We start from the raw sequence: 9,018 nt of genomic DNA, 5'->3' as shown, positions 1-9,018 counted from the left end.
GAATAATCACTTTTGCCCCCATAAGGTATGGGCGAAACTTCTCCATGGCAAAAACAATAGCAAGCAATTCCTTTTCGGTGACCGTGTAGTTCCTTTGAGCTTCATTTATTGTCTTACTTGAGTAGTACACCGGATGGAACATTTTGTTGATTCTTTGGCCCAAGATCGCCCCCACCGCAACATCACTAGCATCACACATGAGCTCAAAGGGCAAGCTCCAATTTGGTGCGGTAATGATGGGGGTAGTCGTCAACTTTTGCTTTAGAAGCTCCAAAGCCTCTATACATCTCTCATCGAACACATATTTGGCATCTTTCTCTAGCAATTTACACAACGGGTTAACTACCTTAGAAAAGTCTTTGATGAATCTTCGATAAAAACCCGCGTGTCCAAGAAAACTCCTCTACCCTTTGACATAAGTAGGGGGAGGGAGCCTTGAGATAACCTCAATTTTCGCCTTATCAACCTCAATCCCTCTTTTTGAAATTTTGTGACCCAACACAATTCCTTCTTCTACCATAAAATGGCATTTCTCCCAATTTAGAACCAAGTTTGTGTCTTCGCATCGGGCCAACACACGATCCAAATTTTCCAAGCATTCACCAAATGAGTCCCCAACCACACTAAAATCATCCATGAAGACCTCCAATATGTCCTCCACCATGTCGGTGAAGATTGTCATCATACATCGTTGGAAGGTCGCTGATGCATTACATAATCCAAATGGCATTCGAGAGAAGGCGAATGTGCCATAAGGACATGTGAAGGTTGTCTTTTCTTGGTCTTCCGGGGCAATGAGAATTTGGTTATAGCCTGAATACCCATCCAAAAAACAATAGAAAGCCCGGCCCCCAAGACGATCAAGCATTTGGTCCAAGAACGGCAATGGGAAATGATCCTTTCTAGTCACCTTGTTCAACTTACGGTAGTCCATGCATACCCTCCAACCTGTCACAGTACGAGTCGGAATAAGTTCATTGTTGTCATTGGTCACCACCGTCATTCCTCCCTTCTTTGGCATACATTGTACCAGAGAAGTCCACGAACTGTCAGAAATTGGATACACCACACCGGCGTCAAGCCACTTGATGACTTCTTTTTTGACCACCTCTTGCATGGCCTCATTGAGTCTCCTTTGATGTTCAAGAGTCGGCCTAGCATCCTCCTCCAATATTATCTTGTGCATGCAAAACACGGGGCTAATATCCCGAATATCCGCCAAGGTCCATCCAATCGCCTGCTTACGCTTTTGAAGAACCGCCAAAGTGGTGTCAACCTGCACGTTAGTCAAGCAAGAAGAAAGAATAACCGGTAAAGTGAAATTAGGACCAAGAAATTCATACCTGAGGTGAGGAGGAAGTGTTTTCAACTCCAACACTGGTGGCTCCTCAATAGATGGCTTGGTGGGTGGAGTTTTGTGATTTTCAAGATCAAGAGATAACTTCCTCAGTTCATAAGAATATGAGCCCATGCCATGTAATGCGTTCACACACTCGACCCTTCTAACATCATCAACAACATCCATGTTCAATAGCACGACCTCAAGTGGGTCCTCAACATTTGCCATTGCACTTGTGTCATCCACTATCACCACCGTGACAATGTCAACAAACGAACATACCTCGTTGCTATCCGGTTGCCTCATTGATTTGCACACGTGAAACACCACCTTTTTATCTCCAACACGGAAGGTCAATTCTCCCGCTTCCACATCAACCAAGGCCTTCCCCGTAGCTAGGAAGGGCCTTCCAAGAATGATAGGCACCTCGAAATCCACTTCGCAATCCAAGATCACGAAATCGGCCGGCAATATAAACTTATCAACACGAACAAGGACATCATCAATAATCCCCAAAGGTCGCTTCATTGACTAGTCCGCCATTTGAAGCCTCATAGAAGTTGGACGAGGTTGTCTGATACCCAAGGTCTTGAAGACCGAATATGGCATGAGATTGATACTTGCCCCCAAGTCACATAGGGCTTTTGCGCAATCAACACTTCCAATGGTACATGATATTGTGAATGCTCCGGGATCCTCAAGTTTCGGAGCCATAGAATGCACAATTGCGCTCACTTGATGGGTCATCTTGATTGTCTCACACTCCATTTATCTCTTTTTTGTAACCAAATCTTTCATGAACTTTGCGTATCCCGGCATTTGCTCGAGTGCCTCTACTAAAGGCACGTTGATAGTCAAACTCTTCATCATTTCAATGAATTTCTTAAATTGGTTGTCACCTTTTTGCTTGACCAACCGTTGAGTATAGGGCGGAGGAGGTCTAGGCAAGGGTTCCTTGGCTGTTAGCACCACCAGTTCGAGCATATCAATGACGTGTTCCCTAGACGGGTTCACGGCCTCTTGAGTCTCCTCCTCACCCTCATCAATTTCAATTCTCACATCATCACTTGCACTTTGTTCAACAACATCCTCAACTACCAATGGGATCTCATCATTTCGTAACTCATATTCATCTACCGCAACTTGGTTTCCTCTTGAGGCATGCACATTACCGCCTCTTCCACTTCGCGTTGTCACTGGCATCATATGATTATTGTGCCCACCCTTGGGGTTTACTACTGTATCACTTGGTAGAGCACCCTTTGGGCGAGTATTCAAAGACTGAGAGATTTGGCCTAATTGCACTTCCAAGTTCCGGATAGATGTGTTATGCGAAGCTAGTTGGGCCTTGGAATCTTGGTTCTTTTTCATCATTTGCTCGAACATGCTTTCAATTCTCCCCATCTTGCTTCCGGACGAACTCGGACCTTGAGAAGGAAATGGGGGTGGATTGTTCGGTTGTTGGTACATGGGGGCCCTTTGAAAACCTTGCCCCCGGTTGCCTTGGTTCCCGCCATTGTTCCACCCTCCTTGATTGTTGTTGTTGCCCCAATTATTGTTATTACCATGCCAATTTCCTTGGTTGCCTTGATCACCCCAATTGTTGTTTTGGTGGTTGTTATTCCAATTACCTCCGCCTTGTTGTTGATTTCCCCAATTACCTTGAGGACACCATTGTTGGTTTGAGGAGTTACCTCTATTCTCTTGATAGTTGTTGACATATTGGACCTCTTCGCTTTGATCCTCATAGCACTCATTTGAATAACCACCACCATCATTGTTGTTGTCATATTGTTCATAATTACCTTGAGGTTGTTGCCCTCTTTGCCTCTTTTTCAACATAGAAACACCTTCCATTACGTTGACTTGGCGCGGGTTTTGGACTTGTTGCAATTGCGCCTTTGCCAATTGATTCATAGTTGTTGTAAGCTCGGCTATAGCTTGGCCATGATCGTGCAATTCCTTGTGCAAATGGATAACCGTGGGGTCACCTTGGGGCACTTTTGCTCGGCTTTGCCATGCCGAAGAGGTGTCAGCCATTTCATCAAGTACATCACATGCCTCTTGGTAAGAAAGTTTCATAAAGTTCCCTCCGGCCAATTGGTTCATGATGCATTGATTTGTGGTGTTGATGCCCCGATAAAAGGTTTGTTGAATCATAGCCTCAGTAATGTTGTTATTAGGGCACTCTTTCACCATTATTCTATATCTTTCCCATATTTCATGCAAAGGTTTCGTTGGCTCTTGCTTGAAAGCTAGAATTTCATCCCGAAGAGCTTCCATATGACTTGGAGAGAAGAACTTGGCAATAAATTTGTCCGCCAATTCATCCCATGTTGTAATAGAATGATTGCGGAGCCTTTCTAACCAATCCAATGCTTTACCCCAAAGAGAAAACGAGAAAAACCTCAATCTCAACGCATCCTCGGACACGTTTGTCTGCTTGCTACCCCAACATGTATCCACGAACCCCTTCAAGTGCTTGTAGGCATTTTGATCGGAGGCACCCGTGAAATAACTTCTTTGCTCGAGCAAGATCAGCATAACATTTGTGATTTGAAAGTTCCCCGCCCGGATTCAGGAAGGAACAATAGCACTGGCGTATCCTTGATTTGGTAGAACTATGGGAGCCACTCTCGGCGGTGCCGGAGGAGGGTCTGGAATGTTGTTGTTCTCATTCGCATTTATATTGACATGTCGGCCTCTCCGTGGAAGTTGAGGTAAGACCTCATCTTGTTCTAGATCCTCTACCTCCTTCCCCGCTATCACATTGCCGAGAGGGTCATTTGCATTAAGAGCCATTGTACCTGATTGATCGACACAAACAAAGTTAGTAAATAAGAAGGAAAGAGAAGCAAAACACAATACTAGCTACACAAATAGTCAACACCGTAAAGCTCCCCGGCAACGGCGCCAAAAAGTGATCGTAACGGACTCAATCTCAACGCATCCTCGGACAAGTTTGTCTGCTTGCTACCCCAACATGTATCCACGAACCCCTTCAAGTGCTTGTAGGCATTTTGATCGAAGGCACCCGTGAAATAACTTCTTTGCTCGAGCAAGGTCAGCATAACATTTGTGATTTGAAATTTCCCCGCCCGGATTCGGGAAGGAACAATAGCACTAGCGTATCCTTGATTTGGTAGAACTCTGGGAGCCACTCTCGGCGGTGCCGGAGGAGGGTCTGGAATGTTGTTGTTCTCATTTGAATTTATATTGACATGCCGACCTTTCCGTGGAAGTTGAGGTAAGACCTCATCTTGTTCTAGATCCTCTACCTCCTTCCCCGCTATCACATTGCCGAGAGGGTCATTTGCATTAAGAGCCATTGTACCTGATTGATCGACACAAACAAAGTTAGTAAATAAGAAGGAAAGAGAAGCAAAACACAATACTAGCTACACAAATAGTCAACACCGTAAAGCTCCCCGGTAACGGCGCCAAAAAGTGATCGCAACAAACTCAACCTAAGGAAGAGTGGGCGCTAATACTTTTACCCAATAGTGGTATCGGGGTCAATTTTCCACAGGGATCTTTAATTTGGAGTTGAGTGTTTGTATGGTATAGGACTATGTTTTAGCTCCTAATTGATCTTCTAACATTTTCGGTTTTCTTTTGACTATCAACTACAATTTATCAACTACAAGTTTAAAGCTAAGTTAGGCTAAGATATTGATTCTAAGTTGTATGCAATATAGAGAAAGACACTAGGGTCGTGGCATGTACCTAGGTGGTCAACTAACGGGTAGAGATTCCTAATGCAAGAATGATGAATATGGGACTTATGCTATAACCGTTGCACTTTTGCACACACTCTCACACCTCTCGGTAGAGAGAGTGATTTTGCCCAATTGACTCTCTCGAGACCAATTGGGTAGGCCAATTTGCCCAAGCAACTTATGGTTCAAGTTGGGTAATTACTCTCTCAAGGTTTAACCCGTTAATTGGGACTACCATTCTCATGAGTCCATCCCAATTCCTTGTTGGAATTAATCTTGGGGTCATAGACTCTCTTTCTCAAGAAGAGTCAAGACTCACTAAGCTAGACTTAGTGTTTGCAATCACCAAATCTTAATGAAAACATAAGATTAATCTAAATAATAAATACCCAACATCATTCATACACTAAACAATCACACCCATTAATTACCCACACTAGGGTTGAGCCACAACCCTAGCTAGTGGGTTTAGCTAGCCATAATAGAAACAGAAATTGAATAAATAGTAGATGAAATTGACATAATAATTAACTACAATGTTAATCTACTCAAATCCACGTTAATACTAGAAGAAATTGCCCAAAATAGGCTAAAACCATGAAGTCTCGAGTTCAGCTGCTAGCTGATAAAAAAACAAAACTGAAAACTAACACCTAAAAAGTAAAATGTTCTATTTATACTACACAGGAAAAATCAGACAAAAGTACCCCTGAAGGTCCACAAATGACGCGCGGCCGCGTAGGGGTTTGGATCTTCATATCTTGCTTCTGACACTTGGGGACGCGGACCGTGCAAATGCGACGCGCGGCCGCGTAGGGCGTTTCCACGCGGACCGCACTGATTAGGTGTGCGGCCGCATGGGCTTTTGCCTTGAATAACCGAGTCTCTGACACTCTTGGGCGCGGACCGCGTGGAAAGGAGCGCGGACCGTGCATCTTGACTTGAAAATTGCATGGTCTCTGAACTATCCTGCGCGACCGCGTGGCAAAGCAGTGCGGACCGCGCAGGTTGACCTGGAAATTGCCCAGCCTATGAACTCTCCTGTGCGGCCGCGTGACAAATCAGGGCGGACCGCACATGTCATTTTGTTCCCCACTTCAGTTGTCTTTTGACACTTGACAGATTTCACTCCTTTTTGAGCTGATCTTTGGTATTTGTCATCTTGACGCTCAAACCTGCAATCAAGCGCAACTTGTAAGCATTTTGAGACTAATTTATGGCAGTTAATGCACAAAGCTTAGGTAAGAATGGGTATAAAATATGTAGAAATCACAGTTATCAGTATCCACGCGGGTACTAATACTAATACAACTTAAAAGCAAGCACACAGAAAAATTAAATTTGGCCAATTGGCCTACATATGAAATAAAAACATAAGATCCCGTTGAGAGAAAAGTCTCTCCCAAATAAAACTCTCTAAACGGCTACATTATGAATGCTATTGTATTTTTTTGTTTATGAAGGAGGTATCCTCAATTTATAGAGGCAACAACTTTTCCTCCAATAACCGAATCTATTAAATATGAAAGAGATTTATATTTTTTTATAGGAAAAATAAAAGTAATTATGATAATACTTTAACTTTCTTTTGAGAGAAAGGAAAAACTAAATTATGGTAAGATAATTAGGGCAAAAACCATAACATTTTCCTCTTCTTTTGTTCTTTAGTTTTACTAGTTGGGAGGCATTTTAATTTAAACTTTGAAGTACTTGATTTCTAAACATATTTTAAAAATACAATCTTACAACTAAACGTAAAGGAGAGAATAAACTGCATTTATTTTGGTAACAACCAAATTACAGATATGTAAACTCTTCATTTTTTTGGTAATTAAATTTTTTGCATTAATCACCATGTAATATTTACAAATCAAGGTGGACCATCTCAGTCCACTTTACAAGATAAAGAAAATCCAACTGAAAAAAACACTATACATTCTAGCTCGCACTAGTAGTTACAATTGCTAAGCAACATTTGTGTATATCTTTCAGCTCTGAAGTTGCATATGCAAGCTACTCTTTTAGCTAAGACCTCCCATGCAGTAGGTTTCTTCTCAATGATCCCAGAATTTTGTTCAATTCACAATGCATGAATATACTCTTCGTAGACTAGCTAAAGCACTCTTGCCAACTAAGATCTACTTTCTGTTTGCTTAACTATCCATTGATAATTTTCTGCCCATGAGTCTATAGGAGGATACCCAATATGCAACCATATCATGAGCGTGTGCCATATACATTTGCCATATTCACATTCGACAAATAAATGATCACGCGTCTCTGGTTTTTGTTGACAGAAACAGCAAGTATCTTCTATCTGCATTTCCCAAGTCTTCAGTCTATCAACTGTTAGTATTCTCCCCTGCACCTGAAGCCACATAGTGAAAATGGCTTTTGGTGTTGCTTGGTTTTGACACATCAATCCTTTCCATGGAACTTTAGGTAATACACCTAGTTGTTGTAGGTATACCTATTCTGTGATTGAGTCTTGTGACAGGTTGTTTATAAGGTGTAGTCTGTCCCTTGCCTCAAAGACCTTTCGAACTATCCAACAGGCTTGCTTTGGTACTCCCGTATCCTTAAAATCCTGCTATTTGATATAGTAGCTATGGATCTATCTGATCCATAACTTGTCCGTCTTGTTGGCCAGTTCCCAGCAGGTTTTAGTGATAGCAACTTTGTTCCACATGACCAAGTTAATCAAGTTCAATCCTCCAGCAGCTTTTGGAGAGCACATCTTATCCCATGACACCAAAGACTTTTTGGTTATTGTATTCGCTCCAAATTATATGTAGCTCCTACAATGTGCTTCGATTGCTTTGATGACTTTAGCCGATATAATAAAGATTTGAGCCCAATAGGCTTGAATGCCAAATATGACTTTTTGGACTAACTGTATTCTGCATGCATATGATAGCTATTTTGATGTCCATTAAGAAATCCTGCTCACAATTTTGGCAATAAGGGGTTGCCACTGCAGTATTGATAGCTTCTTAGTATCCAGGGGTATGCCCAGGTACTTGAAAGGTAACACTCCTTCATTGTACCCTAATGCTTATTGGATCTCCTGCTTCAGCTCATTGCTTACTCCTCCATAATATATTGAGCTTTTGGCTAGATTTGGTTAAAGTCCAGAGGCTTCTGAAAAAGGTACTGAACTTTTGATTCAATAGAACAACAGAATGGTGTCTTCTTTTGTGAAAAGAAGAAGATCATCAGCAAAGCTCAAATAAGCGAGGTCCAATCTAGAACACATAAGATGATAGTGAAAGGTTTTCTCATGTTTGAGTGTCTGTAGGTTCCTAGTCAGATACTCCATTGCTATGACAAAGAGAAATGGAGACATAGGAACTCCCTACCTAAGCCCTCTGGCTTATAGGTATTTAACGGGTGACCCGGGCCGGTCTGAGTTGGAAAAAAAGGTGACTGACCGCTTTTCAATCCGGGCCGGTTACGGGTTATTCAAAATCGGGCTTAAGGGGTCCGAGTCCATCCGGGTAAAAATGAACTGAAAGGATTACGGGTCCAAGGGGCCGGGTTAGTTTTTTTTTTTGTATTTTGTATAACTATCATAATTTATATTAATATAACGTAAAAATATTAAAAAAACAATGTTATAAAAAGAGTGTTTTAATAAAAGGATGCAAAGGCTTTAAAATCTTTATATTTGAAATTTTGAATATTTCATTAAGAATTTAAGATAATAGAATACAATGAAAATGAGAAAAAATTGCACTTATAATTTGCAAGTACTTTTTTATTTCAAACTTACAAATTAAATTTTATATTTAACAATAACAAAATTAACGAAAAAGAGTAAAACTAAATTTTCATTGCATGATAATACTTCAAATTAATCTAACAAACTAAATCATTAAGCATAAATAAGTATAATAATTTTAAAATAACACAAATTGTCTCAAATCAACTTAAATAGGAATTTCTGGAGGACGCTCAAAG

This window comes from Nicotiana sylvestris, chromosome 11 (genome assembly GCF_000393655.2).
Source record: "Nicotiana sylvestris chromosome 11, ASM39365v2, whole genome shotgun sequence".
Taxonomy (NCBI): domain Eukaryota; kingdom Viridiplantae; phylum Streptophyta; class Magnoliopsida; order Solanales; family Solanaceae; genus Nicotiana; species Nicotiana sylvestris.
Note: the sequence above shows the minus strand (reverse complement) of the source record.